General features: G+C 42.4%; 1 long non-coding RNA gene across 1 annotated transcript in view; it reads left to right on the top strand.

Annotated features, from left to right (window-relative positions):
• The first annotated feature begins 11,092 nt into the window (after positions 1–11,092).
• Positions 11,093–20,366, top strand: part of LOC130477361 (uncharacterized) — a 34,754-nt gene continuing 25,480 nt past the window's right edge. The window contains exons 1-2 of the long non-coding RNA XR_008933323.1: positions 11,093–11,198; positions 19,500–19,592. This is a non-coding gene — a long non-coding RNA (uncharacterized LOC130477361). The remainder of the gene's footprint in view (positions 11,199–19,499; positions 19,593–20,366) is intronic.

Here is a 20,366-nt window from a genome sequence, read left to right as displayed (position 1 = left end):
GGGTGTTCGGGTCAAGGTCTGGCCTAATCCTCAATTAGCAACTTATGAACTGCACTGAAATCTGCAGTATTTCAGAGAGGATTTCAGTATTTCAGTGGGGAGGGGCTGTGGCTCAATGGTAGAGCCTCTGCTTTGCATGCAGAAGGTCCCAGGTTCAATCCCTGGTATCTCCAGTTAAAGGGACTAGGCAAGTAGGTGATGTGAAAGACCCCTGCTTGAGACCCTGGAGAGCTGCTGCTGGTCTGAGTAGACAGTACTGACTTTGATGGACCAAAGGTCTGATTTAGTATAAGGCAGCTTTATGTGTTCATGTGTGTTCAAATCTTGTTTACCAAAGCAGAGATTCAGGAAACCATGTTAAGTTTTTGCCCCATCAATTGTTTAATACCTTGTCAAGGAAAAAGCAGCATAGAGAAACTTGGAGGGGATGAAAAGAAAAAGTTTTTGCAGAAGGGTCTCAACTTGCTGCTCTTCAAAGCCTCGCACTCTCCTTTGATTCATCCAGCAGCATGTCTGGGAAGCTGGCGATATTATATGATCCTGACAAGCTCCAGCAAATAGTTTTCACCCTATTTGCCACTTGATGGCAGTATGCATAGAAAAATAAAAAGACCAGTGCCAGAGCTGAAATTGGAGCAGAATACTGTTAAGCCAGCGATTCTCAACAGTTTTTGAAGTTGGACCCACTTCTAAATGTACTGTGCAACATGTTGTATTTCATGATCATTTTGAACATTATGCATTAGCAAACGCAAGCCTGATATCATGCCTCCTTTCCCAGTTTACTCTGTGCCTCCTTTCTGCTGTTGTGATCCATCTGCAAAAGACTAAAGATCTGCTTTGGGATTGCAAAGCACAGTTTAAGAACCACTGCTGGAAGCACAGTTCCCCCATCCTTTCTGTAGAGCTCAGCGCCATATGCCATTCCAAGTAGTAGAAATCTAGCAGATGTTTTAGGTGGCGAGTGTGCTGTCCTGCTTTGCAAAGAACTAGCTGCCGTATAGGAAGTTCATGGCAAGATTTCTGGCTGAGTCTTCTCTAGGCTGTTTTTAGTCCATCCTCTGTGGGGTCCTGGAACTGAGGACCTCAGTTCCTCTTACTTTTCCACTCTGGAGAGTTATGCTAAGCTATATTTTTAGGATAGATCCTTTCCTCCCCCGTATGTATGAATGTTGAGAACTGCTTTTCTTCTTCTTTTTTTGCTCTAGCAGGGGCTGCACACCCTGCACCAACCTGGAACCTGTTTTGAGCTGTGCCTCAAAAATTGAATTCAAACATATACTATTGATTACACTTTCTCTAATTACTCTAGTCCTGAAGTAGAAGGAAGCAGGAACTGTTCCTTTCTTTTGATCTTAAATTAAAGTTGAGGGCTCTTGATGAGCCCTAGAACCTATGAGTCTAGCACACCTGCCCCAAGTCAAGCATTTAATTTTTCAGTAATGCTACAGTTGTTGCAGGAAGCATTTTCAGGGGTTTTTTCCACTGGGTGCCTGCAAAAATTATTCATTTAGGATATTTGTGTCACCTCTTCAGGGTCATGCTCTAGAAGGCTTACAATTAAAACGATGTAACAATTTAAAAACAAGCCATGGATAGAATCATAGAGTTGGAAGGGACCACCAGGGTCATCTAGTCCAACCCCCTGCACAATGCAGGAAATGAGCTACCTCCCCCCCCCCCGCATCCCCAGTGATAGAAACAGTATAAAAACTATCCATAAAACAGAAACACTATTTAAAGAGTTGGTAGAATTGAACATCTAATTAAAAGCCTGGGTTAAAAGATGTGTTTTGTCCTGATGCCTAAAAGAAAGTCAACTAGGTGCCAGGTGAGCCTCAAGGGGGTGGGCCTTCCAGAGGTGAGGTGCAAAGGCAGTGGTCCCAAAAATGTGATGGGCTGGGTTTCTTAAAACATCCATTGTGTGTCAGCTGCTACCAATAGAGATGCAACCTTTCTTTGGACCATTAATGAACACAGTCATTTGTGAATACACTTTGAGGTGAGTGCTGCCATCTGGTGTCTGAGCCAGGAATGTAGTCATGCCTGTCATATGATCCAACCTGCTACAGTTTTAATGTAAAACAAGCAGATGCTTACCCAAGGCAGCAATCCTCCTGATTGCATGAAGTGTATGGAAATTAGGACCTTTTAATGCACATACAGTATTTGGGATTCCCATTTCTTTGGCTAAAGAGGTTTCTAAGGGGAAGAAACTAGAAGGAGATTGAGACTGGGAAGGGCAGCCATGAAGGAGCTAGAAAAGATTTTGAAGTGTAAGGATGTGTCACTGGCCACCAAGACTAGATTAATTCATGCCATCGTATTCCCTATTACTATGTATGGGTGTGAAAGCTGGACAGTGAAGAAAGCTGATAGGAAGAAAATAGATTCCTTTGAAATGTGGTGTTGGAGGAGAGTGTTACGGATTCCGTGGACTGCCAAAAAAACAAATCAGTGGGTTATAGATCAAATCAAGCCTGAACTGACCCTAGAAGCTAAAATGACTAAACTGAGGCTATCGTATTTTGGTCACGTCATGAGACGACAAGAGTCACTGGAAAAGTCAGTCATGCTAGGAAAAGTTGAGGGCAGCAGGAAAAGAGGAAGACCCAACAAGAGATGGATTGACTCAATAAAGGATGCCACAGCCTTCAGTTTGCAAGATCTAAGCAAGGCTGTCAAAGATAGGACATTTTGGAGGACTTTCATTCATAGGGTCGCCATGAGTTGGAAGCGACTTGACGGCACTTAACACACACAACACACACACACAAGGGGATGCTATGTACCCCTTAGTACTTGTTAGTAGCAGGAGCTACAGGTAATATAAGGCTAGTCTTGGACTGCAGGAATTAATAGGATTATGCCCATATTTTTTGCAACATTCCTGGCCAGTATTGACAACTGCACCTTTTTCCTGGCACAAGGAGAGAAAAATATGTGGCTTGTGGGTTCTATATTGAAGTATTCTGTTAGTATTCTGTAATCTCACTGCTTCACAGAACTTAATGTATGTCCACTAGTTCCCTCTAGTTGGAGAAATAGTTCAGCCCCATGGTTTCCATTCTTTAAGAAAGCTGATTTCCCATATACCTGTTGCTAACCTCAAAGAAGAGATGTTCAATCAGCAGATTCTGTTGGAGGGGCATTCATGTACTTTCTGGGTGAAAAAGACCATGGAGTGCTGAAGTAGAGGCCCTTCAGTAGACATTATTTCTGAAGTATCTGTGCTGAGGTTGCAGCTTGGGTCTACATTTAATTTTTCAGAACCCTCTGATAAGACTTGTCTAAGCACATGAGCCTCATTTGCTTGCTTTCACAAAACACTCAGGTGAAGAAAGGTCTACCATGCTGTGTCTCCTTTTCTTTCTTTAAAAAAAAATCTACCTCCCAGAAGCTTCATATCTTTATAAGAGCTCTGCAGCATGGGCTCCAAGACAAGATACAGCTGCATGCAAGACCCAGGTAAGAGAGAAGTGGTGTCATACTGGCTTAAAAAGCAAAGCCAAAAACCTTGAATGTTTCTTTGATTCTGAAGTGGTTTACCTGAGGTGAAGAAAGTGTTAATTACGGCCTTGCATCTGCACGCTTGCTCCTTTTCTAGGACGCCACTTGTATCCCATTCTCATTCTTGAACTTTGGAAGTGGCAAAGGTCTAAGGAACTGCTTAAAAATGAAGTGATAAAGAAAGGGAGGGTCAATCGGCAGTTAATCAGTAATGTGGCTGGAGGTGGAAAGTTTCATGTTGCCCAGTACAGTCCTTTCAAGGTGGGGTAAAAACAGGAAGCTTGTTTGATGGGTTATACTTTATACTTCATTCAATTGAAAGGTGCACTTGTATTTATTTTTAGTTAGTTATAGTCCGCCTTTCTCTCTGAGACTCGAGGTGGATTACAGGATATAAATAGTGCAGTCAAATAGAATAAAATAACTAATGAACAATGCAGCTGGACTAGGATTATAGAATTAGAGAACACGCGGGAACCTGCAAGGACTAGTGGAAAGCATAAGAACAAAAGAAAAGCCCTGCTGGATCAGACCAAGGCCCATCAAGTCCAGCAGTCTGTTCACACAGTGGCCAACCAGGTGCCTCTAGGAAGCCCCCAAACAAGATGACTGCAGCAGCACCATCCTGCCTGTGTTCCACAGCACCTAAGATAATAGGCATGCTTCTCTGATCCTGGAGAGAATAGGCATGCATCATGACTAGTATCCATTTTAACTAGTAGCCATGAATACCCCTTTCCTCCATGAATATGTCCACTCCCCTCTTAAAGCCTTCCAAGTTGGCAGCCATCACCACATTTTGGGGCATGGAGTTCCACAATTTAACTATGCATTGTGTGAAAAAAATACTTCCTTTTATCTGTTTTGAATCTCTCACCCTCCAGTTTCAGCAGATGACCCTGCGTTCTAGTATTATGGGAGAGGGAGAAAAACCTCTCCCTGTCCACTCTTTCCAAACCATGCATAATTTTATAGACCTCTATCATGTCTATCAGCATCTCATCCCCCCCAATATTCCTTCTTCCCCTTCCCTGAAATTCCCCATAGCCTCTCCTCTTTTCCTGCTTCCTTCTCTCCTTCCCACCCAATAGCAAATTTACATTCTTCAGCTTCCCCTCCCCACACAGTCTGTTTAGGAAAACTATGGCCCATTTGTGTTGTGCTGATCCCTGGTAGGGATTTGCTTGGTAGGGAATCCTCAAGGAATTGTGTGTGGGGCACCTCACTTTCCCCTGCATCCCCTCCCTGCACTATAAAGGTGCCTTCCTGGACTGTTTACTACTACAGTTTTAATGTTTGTTTTTTAATACCCGCTTGAACATTATGGTTTTTCTTATGAAATGACAGAAGCGTTGGAGCCTTCCTGACCTCAGGAAGGCTGTTCCACAAGGTGGAAGCCACCACCAAGAATGCCGCAACCCAATTACTATCAGGCAGAAGACATATGTCACACCCGTTCTGCAGATACTCTACCACTCAGCTACTGAGTTCAATTAAAGATTTTGCTTATCACCTACAAAGTCCTGAATAGCCATGAACCCACATGCCTGCTGGACTGCCTCTCCTGCTATGCTCTGCTGCAACAGCTTTGTTCATCTGAGCAAAGCCTTCTAAAGGTAACGCCGTGCAAATGGGTAACATCAGTACCTTCTCATTCATGTGCATTCTGCGCTGAACTGGAGTATGAGTTGTTTAGGGCAGAAAGAAAAATAGAGCCACACCAAACAACATGCAAGCACATCAACAAAGGAAAAAAGATGCAAGGTGACAGCTTTATTGTCATGTACAACCCCTACGCGTTTCACTGTATAAGCTTCATTGGGGGATCTGTAAAAATGTAATTTTACAATAAATATAACTAATAGAAGAACCACATCATAAAAATATTGCAAACTATTGTTTGTAATATTGTCGAAGGCTTTCACGGTCAGAGTTCATTGGTTCTTGTAGGTTATCCAGGCTGTGTGACCTTGGTCTTGGTATTTTCTTTCCTGACGTTTCGCCAGCAGCTGTGGCAGGCATCTTCAGAGGAGTAACACTGAAGGACAGTGTTAAAGATGTGGTTCTTCTGCCAAACTCCTGTCCTTCAGTCCAATCCACTGTTTGAACTGATTGGCTGAAGTTCCTGGAGGGTGGAACTTGGTACTGTCTATCACAATAGATGGCTGAGTGAGGGACTGCCCCATAGTCACTCAGCAGAGTGGGAATTTGAACCTAGGTCTTCCAGATCCTGATCATACACACTAACCACCACACAGTATTAGCTGTCATTTGAATCTTGTTATGAACCTCTTAAGATTATTTTTGGAATGCTAAATTAGCACATGTGAATAAGGAACTGGGGTTTGAGGCCTTTCTATTTGAGGGCATCTTGTGCAAAAATAAAACTTGGAGCTGAAGATAACTGGGTGCCAAGATGTGTGATCTTAGGTAATGCAAACCTTTTTGGAGGGGAAGAGCAGCGGTTGTATCAATTTCTGTTTCTTCAAGATATGTTGAATAAGGAGCCACTGCAGCTTTGATAGTCTAGGAATCCCATTTGTTCAATCTATAAGTAATTGAGATTTGAATAGTACTGCACTCCAAAATAAGGTTTAGGCTACCCCCATCACTTTTGTGCAAAGAAGCATAGTGTGCAATGTCTTTCCACAGTTATAGTTCATCCCCCGATGAAGCTCTTGACAGTGATTAGCCCTGCTTTTACATGTGCAAGTTTTTGTTAGCATAGTTGGGCAGGCAGGTGTTTTATAGATCATTTGACTGGCAAATTTAGTTTTTTGGTGCCAAGCCCACTTTTGATCATTAGAAGGCATCGTACTTTGTTCTAAATAGGATAAGCCTGAGATGCAGTGTTTCTGACAGCCTTGGACTGGGGCATGCATTTCTAGTTCTGTTATTTATGGTAGTAATTTTGGGTTAGATATCAGAATTCCTTCCTATCAAATTTTGCTATCCATACAACAGCCATACAGCAGAGGATGATATTCTGACCTGAGATGTACCAGTTTCTGGTCTCTCTCTCAAAAAAAGACCCTCTTGTAAAATGCTTATACCCTCAACGCGGAATGTTAGCATGGTGCAGCAGGAAATCCTAATAAGCAGCCATATAAATATACTTGAATGTTCAGGGATATATTATCCAACAACATTATAGATGACAGGCAGATTTAATTTTTAAAGTATAACTGTATGCATTGTGCGTTAAGTGCCTTCAAGTCACTTCTGACTCATGGTGACTGTGAATCAATGTCCTCCAAAATGTCCTATCGTTAACAGCCTTGCTCAGATCTTTCAAACTGAGGGCAGTAGCTACATTTATAGAGTCAATCCATCTCATGTTGGGTCTTTCTCTTTTCCTGCTGCTGTCAATTTTACCTAGCATGATTGTCTTTTTTGATGAGCCTTGCCTTCTCATAATGTGACCAAAGTATGATAGCCTCAGTTTAGTCATTTTAGCTTCTAGGGAAAGTTCAGACTTGATTTGATCTAGAACCCACTGATTTGTCTTTCTGGTGGTTCATGGTATCCGTAAAACTCTCCTCCAACACCATATTTCAAAGGAATCAACTTTCTTCCCGTCAGCTTTCTTCATTGTCCAACTTTCACACCTATACATGGTAATAGGGAATACTACAACATGAATTAACTTGCTCATGGTTGCCAATGATACAGCCTTACAGTTAAGAATCTTTTCTATCTCTTTCATGGCTGCCCCTCCCAGTCTCAATCTTCTGCTTTCTTGGTTTCAGTCTCCCTTTTGGTTGATGATGGAGCCAAGGAATAGAAAGTCTTGAACAATTTCAATTTCCTCATTGTTAACTTTAAAGCTGAGTAATTCCCCAGTAGTCCTTACTTTTGTCTTCTTGGTGTTCAGCTGTAGTCCTGCTTTGGCACTTCCTGCTTTAACTTTCACCAGTAGTTGTTTCAGATCTTTACTAATTTCTGCCAGTAATGTGATATCATTGGCAGATCTCAAATGGTTAATGTTTCTCCTTTTTTCATCTAAATCTCAAGTGTCTGGAGGCAGTAAAGGAGTGGATGAACAAATGCAAAGTATTTGTAGTAATGTCAACATGGGAGGAGAAGAAGAGTTGGTTTTTATATGCTGATTTTCTCTGCCACTTAAGGAAGAATCAAACCGGCTTACAATCACCTTCCCTTCCCCACAACAGACACCCTGTGAGGTAGGTGAGGCTGAGAGAGCTTCAGCTAGCCCAAGGTCACCCAGCTGGCTTCATGTGTAGGAGTGTGGAAACAAAGGCAGTTCACCATATTAGCGTCCACCACTCATGTGGAGGAGTGGGGAATCAAACCTGGTTCTACAGATCAGAGTCCACCACTCTTAACTACTACACCATGCTGGGAGTAGGCATACAGCCAGTCCTGCTCTGAAAACAGGTTAGCAGTTGAGGAAGGGTACTCCAGTATTTCTGTCCCTGGCTCAGCAGTGGTGGTGATGGTTGTTTGGGCTGCCAGCTGCAGCCAGTCTTGGATAAAGCAGGTGCATGACCACTGTTGCACATGTCTTGGTAACTATGGACTTCCTTTTGGAGAAAATCTGGAATCTTTATCTGATTCTGAAAGTGGCAGCCAGGATGCTGGGTGTGGCTTGTTACAGAGAGCTCGTCAAACCAACATTCAACCAACTATGCTCACTTATAGTTTACATGATGTTTTCTACTTTTGAAGTCCTTAAAAGCTTGGATCCAGAGTACCTGGAGGAGAGTCTCCACTTACACTTAGCTGCTCATGTGCTAAGATCTGTGAGCTCTAGCCCTGCGGCAAACCCATAAACAGATTTCAGCAGACGGCAAATCCACGAAAGCAGTTTTATTGGTTAGAATCGACAGGTTTCAGAAGACATATTCAAAAGGACACTAGTGAGAGTCAAAGGCAAGATACATAGCATATATGGAAGGGCAAAAGGAGATAACTGGTTACCCAGGCAACCCCCCTCCAAGAGGCAGGAAGGTGTACTTGGCGATTCCCACAGTATGGGAATCTATGAAGACTAAACACGGGACCTAGACTGGCCTTGGACAGAATAGCACAACAGCACCTGCAAGCAGCACAATCGCATACCAATCCTCATGGCCTGCTCCTGACAAGATCATCCAAGAATACTCTGTATAAGAAATGTGTTATCACAGATTTGTGTAACCAGACCTTGTGAAAAGCTCTCGTCCTTAACTACTACCCTGAAATTCTGCAACTCCTCCCCCCATCCCAGCTACTTTCAGTCCTTTCTTCACAGGCCTTCATAGAATCATAGTAGTCCAACCCCCTGCACAATGCAGGAAATTCATAACCATCTCTCCCCCACACACCCCCAATGACCCCTACTCCATGCCCTTCCACCACTAAGGGAAAGCCATATTCCTGAAGACACCTGAGTAAAACTGTGTGTTGTTTTTGTGGAGATTTTGTTACATTATATTGCATGTGTTATTTTTTTACAAATTTAAATCTATAATCGCAGTAGAGCAAAGGTAGTAACAAAACTTTTAAAAGCTGTTGTCACTAACCAAATCAGCAGTCAGCAATAAAAATTAGAGTAAAACAGTAAGAATACTCAATCTTTTAGAATAATATATTATTAATAATTTTATTGAAAGCCAAAAGTGAAAGGGGCCTGGTAAACCTCCACCAACTGGAAGTCCTACACCGAGGTGGGCACAGCTGATAAATTTTATTCTTTAAGGATGAATGTTCCCTAGCTGTCCATTTGTCTCTTTTTAGCAGCCCAAAATATCCTTAACATAGTTCCAAGTCACTGGTCGCAAGAAATAAAATTTATTTTGATTTATGCTGTCAACCAGGGTATCCTTAGAAGTGCCATTGAACTCCACTGGCAATTCACCTTGTGAGAAAGGAAATGGGGTTCCTTAGCTAATTCTGTACTGAGCATGTAACATCTATGCCACTAAAAAAAGAGGAAAAGTTGGTTTCTGCTTGACAGTTTGATACAGACATACCTGAGAATCAAGCAGCAAAATTCCAAAGGGGGGTTGGTTTTAAAAGAAGCCATCCATGAAATTTGAAGCTATGAGTTTGGAAGAGAAAGGAAAACATACTCATTCCAATATATCTGAAGCTGAACTTTACAATGCTTACAGGTGAGAAGGAAAAAATAAGTCATGGTCCTTGACCTAGGGGACACTTTTGTGTGTTAAAACACCATTAACATTATCACTAACCCTCTCCCTCAGTTTCTCCTTTTGCCAGGTGTTTACCTCACACTTCTGGGGTCTCAGGTGAGGGCACTATGCCAATTGTTATAAACCAGGTTTGGCTCATCTTAGTTGCTTCCCAGTGAGACCGGAGAAAACAGTGTTCTCACCAAGCCGAAAGGAACTAGGGGGCCACATTTTGGGGCAGGGGCACAGAGCTGTGAAAATGACGTGATTTGTTTCCATGTGGAAGGAATCCTTGTGGAAGGGTCTGCATTGGCTCTCCTTGGCTGGAGGTGGGTTGAGCTACGGGACCTCACCAAGGGCATTTTCCTGGTGGGTTTGGACATGTGACTCAGGGGGCCCCAAAGCTTGCTTCTGTGATACTGCAGTGTTCTTCAGAGTGATGGCTGCCAACCTGGAAGGCTTTAAGGGGGGAGTGGACATGTTCATGGAGGAGAGGGCTATTTATGGCTACCAGTAAAAATGGATACTAGTCACGATACATACCTATTATCTCCAGGATCATGCCCATTAGGTGCTTGGGAACACGGGAAGGATAATGTTTTTGCAGTTGTCTTGTTTGGCCACTGTGTGAACAGACTGCTGGACTTGATGGCACTTGGTCTGATCCAGCAGGGCCTTTATGTTCTTATCCCAGTCCCTTAGTTGTAGATAAGTCTGTAGTGGCCGCCTAAAAAGGTATTTTACCTATGGCACTATGGAATGCTCCTGTGTAGATAAACAGAGGGCAAATACCCCAGAAAGCTTTGCTTTCGTCCATTTTCCTTTCCTGTTTTGCATTTCATTTCTCGGCCTGCTTGTTAAATCAAGCGATGTCAACATAAGCACAATAGACACACAATCCCAGTCCCTTAGTTGTAGATAAGTCAATGCATTTTTTTTTTTGGTCAGCACCATCCCTAAGAGCACTTTGGGCAAAAATGAAGGCTAACTACGTTGCTTTGGCGTGGTATTTGTTCAGAACTAATGTATATGGCTGGAGGGATGGCTCAAGTTCAGATTTGAGGTCCTAACTCTTTATTCGATTTAAGACCGAAGAACCAACTTTCGTCTTTTTGTTATACATCTGGTTTTCTGCAGTCTATGATTAACACGCTGGTTGTACTCAGCTTAGTGGGGCAGCTCCGCTTGTCGTACCCAGGGGTAAAGGCTGGCATTTGGGGCCAGCCATGCATTAGCGGTTAAAACCACTGCCCAGTTAGCGGGCGCACTTAAGCGTGTACTCCAAAAGCCTCGTCCTTAACCTTGCTGTGGTTACCATAGCAACATTCCTCCCCCCCCCGCTTTGGGCGTTAGCTGCATGTGGCAGCACTGCTACCTCCTCGCTGTGCGCGATGACGTAGGAGAGACGCAACGGCGGGCGTGCCGGCGGCGGCTCGGGGCCCCTCCCCCAGAAGATGGCGAGTCCGTGCGGGCGGCAGGAGTGCTCCATCGAGAGGCGCGGCTTCCGCCACCAGCTCGACTCGTGGCGACACCGGCTGCTGCGCTGTGTGGGTGAGGGACCAGTGGGGGGAGGGGATCGGAGCGTGCCCTTGTGTGTGGGGGAGGGGAAGTCAGCCGCGGCGTGACCCCCCCTCCCTTTCACCACACACGCACAGCGAGGGAGAGCGCTCCCCGCCCCTCCCCCACCCCCTTGGTCGCTCGCGTGCCGGCCGTGCGCGCGCCCCCGCCCTCCCGCGTGGATTAGCCGCTCCGTGCGCGCGACCCACCCCTCCCCCCCTCTCTCCCCTTGAGCCTCACGGAACAACCGCGGCCTAGGCTCCGCCCCGCCCACTTCGGCCTGGTCTTCTTCTGTCTCCTTCTCCCCTCTCTGGAGGGAGGGCTCTTTGTTTGGGGGGAAGGGGGTGAGGCGGGCTGTGTCCGCCGGAGTGGGTTGCGGAAGGAAGTGTTTCGGTTAGCATCCGCCTTATACACGCCCATGGTGAGGAGCTGATCCGGTTTTGGAAAGTTCCCCTTAATGAAATTATCGTAGAGTGTGATTGTTCCAAGGTGACCACGCCCCTCCTCATCCCACATTCACACATGCAGATGATCAGCGCTCTGTTTCTTGTATGGATTTGGCCTTGGCTTTCCTCTTTTCTCCACGTTGTCGCTCTTTGGCCAAGGGTCCAGTCTCGCTGTGCCTAATTTCTGGTGCTTGGGCACATTTGGAATACTGTGCTTATTACTTCACTCTTGGGAGAATTTGGTCAAAGTGTATCCTAAAACTTACCCACGCCGATGTTTTCCTGTTGTAATGCTAAAAGTATTCCCTAGACGCTTTGAAGTGTGAAAAAGGGATTTTGTGTGTGTTAAAAAACGGCAAATGGGTGTGAGTAGGGTATGCAGGTGAAAAGCACAAAGTTACGGTGGATTTCTTATGATTATGGTAACATCTATTTTGTGTTATGTGATCAATTTATAGTGCATTCCTATTGAGTAGTAAGTCTCAATTTATCTATTTACTGACTTCATTTATATCTTATCTTTTCCCCCAATGAGAACCCAAAGAGGCTTACATCATTTTCCCCTTCTCCATTTTATCCTTCCAACAATCCAGTGAGGATGGTTGGGCTGTGGGTATGCGGTCAGCCAGCAAAAAGCTTCCATGGCAGAGTGGGGATTTGAATCTGGGTCTCCCTGATCCTAGTCCACTAACACTATCCACTACGGCACTCTAGTTCACTGTACTCAGTAGGGCTTGCTTCCAATTAAGTGCCTGTGGATAGGATTACAGGCTTAGTAGTGCAAATTGTGCCATTTTGTCCTAAATTTAGTACTACTAAATAAAAAATGGAGAAGCGTTGTTGTCCAAGGAGCAGGAAATTCAACAAAAGGAGTGTTAGCAATTAGAGAACTTTAGAATGAGCTCAGGTTGTACCTGATAGTGTGATATTGTAGCTAATCCTCAAATTTGGTACTTTTGTGTTTTAATCTTTTTCTTTGTAAATTAACTTCTAATTCTTGCTTAAGGAATGGCCCTTTTCCTGTATTTATTCAATATAATTATACAGACCTATGGTATTACTACTTTAGGACCTTAATATTTCCCTACAACAGATGTTGAACCACTTGTGAAATATTGTTTATTATATCTTGATTGTATCTTGTTTTAAATCTGGAGTACCTGCTTTTTGTTTCACTGGTCTGTGAAGTAATATTCAGTACATTTTCATCTTTGTATAGCTGAATCGAAAATAGTACAGGGTTTGGGAAAGTACTATGAATGACCACCATGTCTCACTGATGTGGGTGTTTGTCAAGACTGTTTAGAGTGGACTTGTCACAGAAGAGACACCAAGAAATAATGATGAAAAATAGGTTTCTGTCTAATGTACTAGAAAAGCTGCAGGTGATAAGCATTAGAATTTTTCTTGAGAGGTGTGTGATTAAACTTTATTTGGGATCATCCTTGTCTATTTTATACTTGCCTCTGGAAGATTTTTCTGCTTCCTCTCCCTGTTGATGTATATGACTTCACTACTTCATCTAATAGTTCTTCTGACTTCAGCTATGGTGTTCTCCTCTACCATGCATTATTCCAGACTAGAAGTCTAATGGTCTCTACACACCTGCCTACATTATTTCAGGTCATCACACACACCATTATTTGGGCTGTCTTCCCAGTGATTTTCAGTGGGCATTTCTATTTTGTTCAAAATTCTGTGATTTGCTGTGAAAGTTGCTGACAATATATTTTATTCTGCTGCTTGGGCAGAAACACTGGAGATGAATGCAAACTCAAAGGAAACACTGTACTAGATCATTTCTGGTAGTGTCTTAGCAACTATAAGTACTTAACTTGTGGGGGAGATGCCGCTGAATATAGGGGCCATGCTCTTTGCGTATTTTTAGCTTTACCCAATTCTTTCTGTAACCTCAGTTTCTGTTTGGGTGCACTTTCCCCCTTTCGTGTAAACAAAAGATATGACTGAAGTGACTAAGCTTTGAAGGTTAATCACCTAGTCATCCAGATTATTTTTGGAGGTAAAGTACAAAAACATTTTAGAAGGTCCAAAGTGTAATTGTGTTGGTGGTATTTTATCTTGATGGCATTGTACCTGACAGTTTGAACTTCAAATTGATCAGTTTTATGAGGGCTTGGATATGGTACTTGCTTCATATATAGCACCCATAAATTGCCGTGGTGCAATAGGTGCTAGTTATTATTTCCCACTGATTTTTCTTTCTCTGAGGAAGGGAAGTGTGCTTACTAATCTATTTTGAATTACATTTCAATGGGAAATAATGTGTGTGCTTTACATACTTGGGGACCCAGGTTTGTTCTTCAAAAGAACTGGGAAAGCTTTCTGCCTGGGAATCTGGAGCCCAACAATGAAACATGGTAATGGACAAGTTGATAATGCTGAGTTAGGTGGGTTATTGGCTTATGCAATACCTAATATCCTGGTTAATTGGGGGGAAGTACTTGAAGGAGATTGTTTTATAAGCATTATGAACTAGTCTGGAATAAAACTAGTTAAATAGAGGGTGGTGTCGTTTAATTTTGTGTTCTAAATACTTACGTTACAAAATTCTTTGAAGGACACAATAGCAAGTGTTTGATGAGGAAAGGTGAAGGGGAGGCATAAACAGGCGTTTTAAAGATACTTATATGCTTTGTTTTCTGGCAGAAAAAAAGTTGTTAAATGTGGTCAAACATAACCTTATTTGAAGAAACAAAGTATAGCTGAAGCTCTTAAGATTGGATTAGAAATATGTCAGTTAACAAAATATGTCAGTCTATTAACAAAAATAGTTCGGTTAAGAGAACTGCATTTTCTTAACAAAACTGGATAATTTTGACTAGGCATCAAGACTACAAGTTAAGTTTGAAACAACAGCCAGTTTGTCACTTTGCTAGTGTTTAAAGATAGTTGTTCCATGTATTGTAACGAAAAGTGATATAAGAGGCTTCAGGGAGTGTACGTGCTAAAGTAACCAGGGCTGTAATCCTGAAGGGGGGGGCAAAGCTCCTTAGTAGCTGGTGTGTCCCCACACCGGCGTTAGTGCCCATTTATCCCAGGATAACGAGCGCTTATGCTGTCCTGGGGACAAACATGCCAGCTCCGTGGAGCTGTGCAGCCCCCGCCACCAACGGAACCATGCCAGCAGGGAATTCCTGGAAGAAAAAGTCCATGCCGGCACGGGGGGGGGGTGGCGTTCCTAGGGGTGAAGCTGCCTTTAGGCAGATTCCTAACCATTTTGGACCTGAGAACGCCTCCTTAAGCTGTGGCATGGCTATGCCATCTTTTTTTTAGTGGCATAACCTCACTCTTTTCAATGGGGGCATTTTCCCTTTTAACATTTTTATTTTTGGCGGGCAGGAAGCCTCTGTTGAGGCAGTGTGGCTGTGCCTCCCCCTTCAGGAATGGGCTGCCCGTCTGCTTGTTACCGCAGGAAGTTATGGGACTACTAGGAGAAATGGCACAATAATATAGCAGGTTGAAAACAGTTTTTTTGATTTATATATTTAATATTCAGGACATTTGGTGTTTTAGGAGATGGTGTGTGTTTTAGGTGAATGTAGAACATATGAAAGAAGTATTAAATAGCAGTTTCAGATAATAGACATGTAGAATTGGTGTATTTCGGCCACAGGCTTTATTTTTATGGAGCAAAATGCTGCATTATTGTTAATCTTGGTAGTGGTGAAGTATGTGCAGTATATATTTGTGTTAACTAAAACTTGACTATCCATGTCAATTCAATTTTAGGGTGTAGTACTCTTTTTTTTCCTTGAGTGCAAATGCAGGCTGTCGCTACACTGAGTCTAAAGCCATAAAAACACTTTGCAAACTTAAATTTGTAGCTTTGATTATTATGGACCAGTGGTCTTCAACCTTTCCAGCCCCAGGACCCACATTTAACTGCAGACAGCAGCATGGGATCCATTGAGCTGCAAGCATGTGGCAGGAAGTCAGTGGCCTCGCAGTCATGTGATGGGAAGATGTGGTGCTGAAGTGTCTGTATCTGCACGATTTAAAAAGAAACCTTCTCCATTGCTGAGTGGAAAAAGTGACTGGAGGTGTGGCACCCTGACTCTCTGCTCATGTGCAGTAGCAGCAGGCCACCCCAAAAAGCTGCTGGAAAATGGCAGCTCTCTAGGGGCTTGTGACGCACCTTGAGGGTCTTGACTCATGGGTTAAAGGATACTAATGTAGACTGCTATATATTGCAAAGTCTGCATCTGGGTGTCCAACTGGAGTTTGCTCATTCATGTTGCACACTGTTTGTAATTTTAAATATAAGGCATTATGCAAAAGTTAAAATATTAAATATAGAATTACTGTTGATGTGCACACTTATGAACCTTGTACATCTTGATGGTTACATTGTCCCTGATTTCCTTCCTTTTCCAGATGTAAAACAGCCACGCTTTCCTTGAAGTGCTGTTGTTCACTTCTGAATGCTCAGCACCAAACATGCAGATATCCCAGGCCTCCTCAGGAAAATAAGTATTCCAGAAAATGTAGACCATTTGGATGTCTTGCACACACTCTTTCACTATATAGAGCTGAGAGACATGTTATTTTTTTCAGTGGCAGCTGTACAAGCAAAAAATACATACAAATGTCCGTAATGAAAGGTGGGCGTAATCCTTTCCTCTTAAAATAACTATGTAGTGATTGGGAAAGAATTGGGCTGTGAGGTTGCATGTATTGTAAATGAAAAAGTTATTATTTATGCATGTGTGACCTACGTATGTATGTTCCATTCAGTTATTTATCTTTGTATAGAAAACATTTCTCAAAAAGCTGCCCTCAGACCTGGTACAATGTCTTTGGGTAAGTTACATGTGGGTATATCTTAATTCCCCCCCCCATTGAGTAGGACCCATTGTGTCTAATGAATGAAATGGAGTTCTGAATCCTGTGCAGTGTGCTTCCTCAAACATGTTTAAATAAATCGGCAAAAACTAATTTTTCTTCTCCAAGGAGCAGTTAATTTTTATTACGTTAAACTAGCATGAATTGTGTGTTTTTAGCTTTGAACTTGGTCCAAATTATACTGAAGAGTAGCGTTCATATACCAGTGCTTATGCCAGTGCTTGACAGGGATTTAAAACTCAGAAACCTAATTTCTAACTGCATGCCACTGATAGCTAACTTGTGTATTCCACGTTTTCTTGGCTGAGAAAAAAATTATGTGTATTTTGACCATGAGTTTCTATAGGAAGTACATACTGCATGTACCATGGCCAGCAACAGTCATATGAAGAATCTGTGCTTCTGGACTAAATTCCAGAATCAGAGACTAGGATAAATGTTGTAACTTACATGTGCTTGCTCAGTTCTTTTCATTCCAATTGCTTGATCAGGCTCGCTTTTTAAAAATTAAACCCCTCAGAATTCTGATTGGATGTGGGGTGGGAAGCTAAAAATGTAAGCCCGTGGGCCATAGAGAGAGACCATAAGGCATGCAGATCTTGGTTTTCTGATCACTGGAAACCAACTTGAAACCCCTCCTAGCTGTAACAATAATTTACAGCTTATTCTTGAGCCTTTTACCGGCTGGGGACAGCATAGCTGTGGCACCTCTGCAGTGCCTCCAAAGCAGTTCCCCAGCCCCTGAAAGGGTTAGAAAAGCCCTTTAAAATATTTTTTTTCTGAAAATGGGGCATTTCCCTCCATTGAAAATAGCGAGGCTGTGCCGAAAAAACTTGGTACAGCAGCGCTGTTGCTGAAGGGGCGTGTTCCTGGCCTGAAAGAGGTCGGGAAGCTGCCTACTGACAGCTCCGCCCCTCAGGATGACAGTGCAAGGATTTGCGTTGGTGGGAGGCCAAGCCGGCGTCCCAGGGCTGCACTTCTGCGCCAGCGCAGGCAAGCTGGCATAAGTGCAGGGAGGCCGGCGTCCCTGCCTCTCTCGGTGCCGCAAGCGGCCTGGTTGCCAGCATGGCCATTTGCATACCTCCTGAGCTCTTTCGGCCCCAGATCTCAGGAATGGGCTGTCCAAGGTATTCTTGTAGCACATTTAAGTTATTTGTGTGTGTTTTTATTCTACAAAATCTATATCCTACCTTTCTGTCCTCACAAGGGTCATCAAGGCAGCTAACAAATTAAAACATGCATAATAAAATTACATTAAAAACCATTAAAACCTCCCCCAAAACACACATAATCGAAAATTAAAAACAGAGTTAAAATACCTACAAAGACATAAAAACAAAATTAAAACATTAGGAAAGAGGGATAGCTTGATTACTTTGTTTTGTGTAATTTGACTGTTTCTAAATGCCTTTAACACTGCGTGCTCGTTCCCTCTCCCGGTGAATACTGAAGTGAACTAGGCAGACATAAACATATCATTTTCCTCAAGGATACAATGTATATCTGGTTTGTTCCTTTAGCACTGAGCATGCTATTTGAAGTGCAAAGGAATAAAGTAACTGTACTAATCCATTTTCTATTTATGTTTTTAAGGGGAATGTGCATCTCTTGCTTCCTCGCTGTAGCATGTCTTTTTTGCTGTTGCCATCATCCTTTCTCACAACCCCAGCCTTTCAGCTATTTAAACTACTTCATTTTCTTCTGTTCATTTTAAATCTTTCTTTTCAACGCCTGTATACCTGGTTTCTTACATGCAAACCACTTCTGAAGCCCACCCCCATAGATTTGTTGCAAGAATAGGAGAATTTTGCAAGGACCTGCAGCTTAAATCACAGTGTTGGTGATAGATGTGCTCTCTGAGCTTTATAAAACTTAACCAAAGTTGCTGACTAGATCTTCTAATGGACAAGTTGTCTTCCAAAGAGGTGTTCATCTTAACTAAGAGACAAAGGGAGCAATCCTAAACAGGTTTACTTGAAAGTAAATCTCATGTTATTCAGTGGGGCTTGTTCCCTGGAGTGTACTCTTGGGATTGCAGTCAAAGTGTTGAATATGAACGTACATCTGTTTCCTACTGAAACATAGTTTTTAACTAAGTTAAAGTTTGTTTTCCCTAACCATCTAGAACAGTGGTTCCCAAACTTTTCAGGCCACTGCCCCCTTGGTTCCACAAACTCAACCCCAGTGCCCCCACCCTATAAAAAGCATTATTCAAATTAGGGGTTTGCATGACTCCCTAAAGAATATAATAACAATAAAATGTCAAAACAACTACTTGAACATCTGTTCAAAATCAAATTAAAACTTTTTAGTTGAAATTTATTCAACAAAACTGATGAACGTGATCCAGTGGTACCATCTCTTCAAAGTCTGGAAAAAAATTCTGATAGCTTCCACCAAATTTGCCAGCATGGTGCCATAGCCTTATCTATTGTAAATTAGTGAACAACACAGTTGAAGGGGCCCACCTCTAGTGCCCCCTGCTGCCCTCTTGCCTCTTAGTGCCCCCAGGTAATCCCACCGCCCCCTAGGGGGTGGTACTTCCCACTTTGGGAACCACTGAACTAGAATATGGTTTTTATATTAATCAGGCAATTTTCAGAGATACAGACTGAAGGAAGAGAACCCGTAAGAGTGAATGATGGTTTGTATAGTGACTTATTTGCTATGGCAGTTTTTCTCTGTCACAGTAGAACAAGTATGTCTTTAATTGTCACTTTCCTCACTTGTTGTTTATGTCTCCTTGATTTCATGCAGACCTTTTTATTCAGCTTCTATCCATGTCTACGTGATCTGTTTTTAAAGATTCTTGCTATGTGTTAAGGTATCTTTACACATTAGTGACATTTCCCCCTGAAATGTTGTGCATTTTCCTTCATATGCCCCTAAATTCCCTTGTATTTTTGTTCCTGCTAATGTTTGCAGCATTACCCAGTGTAGTACCATCTGTGAATTTAACTAACATGCTGTTTACCCTTTCTTCCAGATCCAGTTTCTGATCCTACTTCCACATTTGGGAGTATGCAGGGGACAAACGCACCTCTTTGCATAGCTTGACTGGATCCCCCAAGACTAGGATGTTAGTATACGTAAACCATTTTCCTTCCTTTATCATGTTGCCAATAACTATTGTACATTGGTTTTCTGGCTATGATTGGCTATTGTGGCAATATAAAAAATGCTAAGCAACAGTAGTGAGGAAAAAAATTATAGAGCTTCTGTAAAGTTTGGCCCGTATATACAAAACGGGTGCCAGAAGCTAGGCTCCTAATTAATCCAGATATGATAGGTTCTTGGAAGCACTGACTAGTGTCTGTTCTCATTATCAAGTGAGAGTTGAGAATGCCCCATATTTTAAATTAAAATAATCCTAATGTATTTATGCATCTAACATTAGGTATCTGTAAATCAAAAAGGGGGAAAGGCTTTGTTGCTAGAGTATTTAAAATTGTTTTATTCTAGTTATTTGCAAAATAGTTTTATACTTTAACGAGTTGATATATGTTGCAAGTCTAGCCTGTAGAGATTTTAAATCAAAAACGGTTTATGGAAATAGTAGCATTCTGCGTTCCATGGTTTTTATTGGGTTCCAAAAGTAACCCTGTGTTCTGTAGCTTCATATCCGTGTTTTTTGGTAAACTCTTTGTCTTGAATAGGAAAGCTGTAAATTGCTTGAAAAATGTGATTTCCTTGCTAGTATATATTGCTATAAATGCATATATTTTTCTGAAGAGAGTGGAATTGACAGACAATTTAATTGGGTAGACTATTCCTAAATGAGGCCTGTGTAAAACATGACTCTCCCACCATATTCCAAATGTTTGTTTGGCATCTGGTAAATGTTAAATGATTG

The sequence above is a fragment of the Euleptes europaea genome, chromosome 5 (genome assembly GCF_029931775.1).
Source record: "Euleptes europaea isolate rEulEur1 chromosome 5, rEulEur1.hap1, whole genome shotgun sequence".
In the NCBI taxonomy this organism is placed as follows: domain Eukaryota; kingdom Metazoa; phylum Chordata; class Lepidosauria; order Squamata; family Sphaerodactylidae; genus Euleptes; species Euleptes europaea.
The sequence above is the reverse complement of the archived record's forward strand: the minus strand, read 5'-3'. Positions and strand labels throughout refer to the sequence as shown.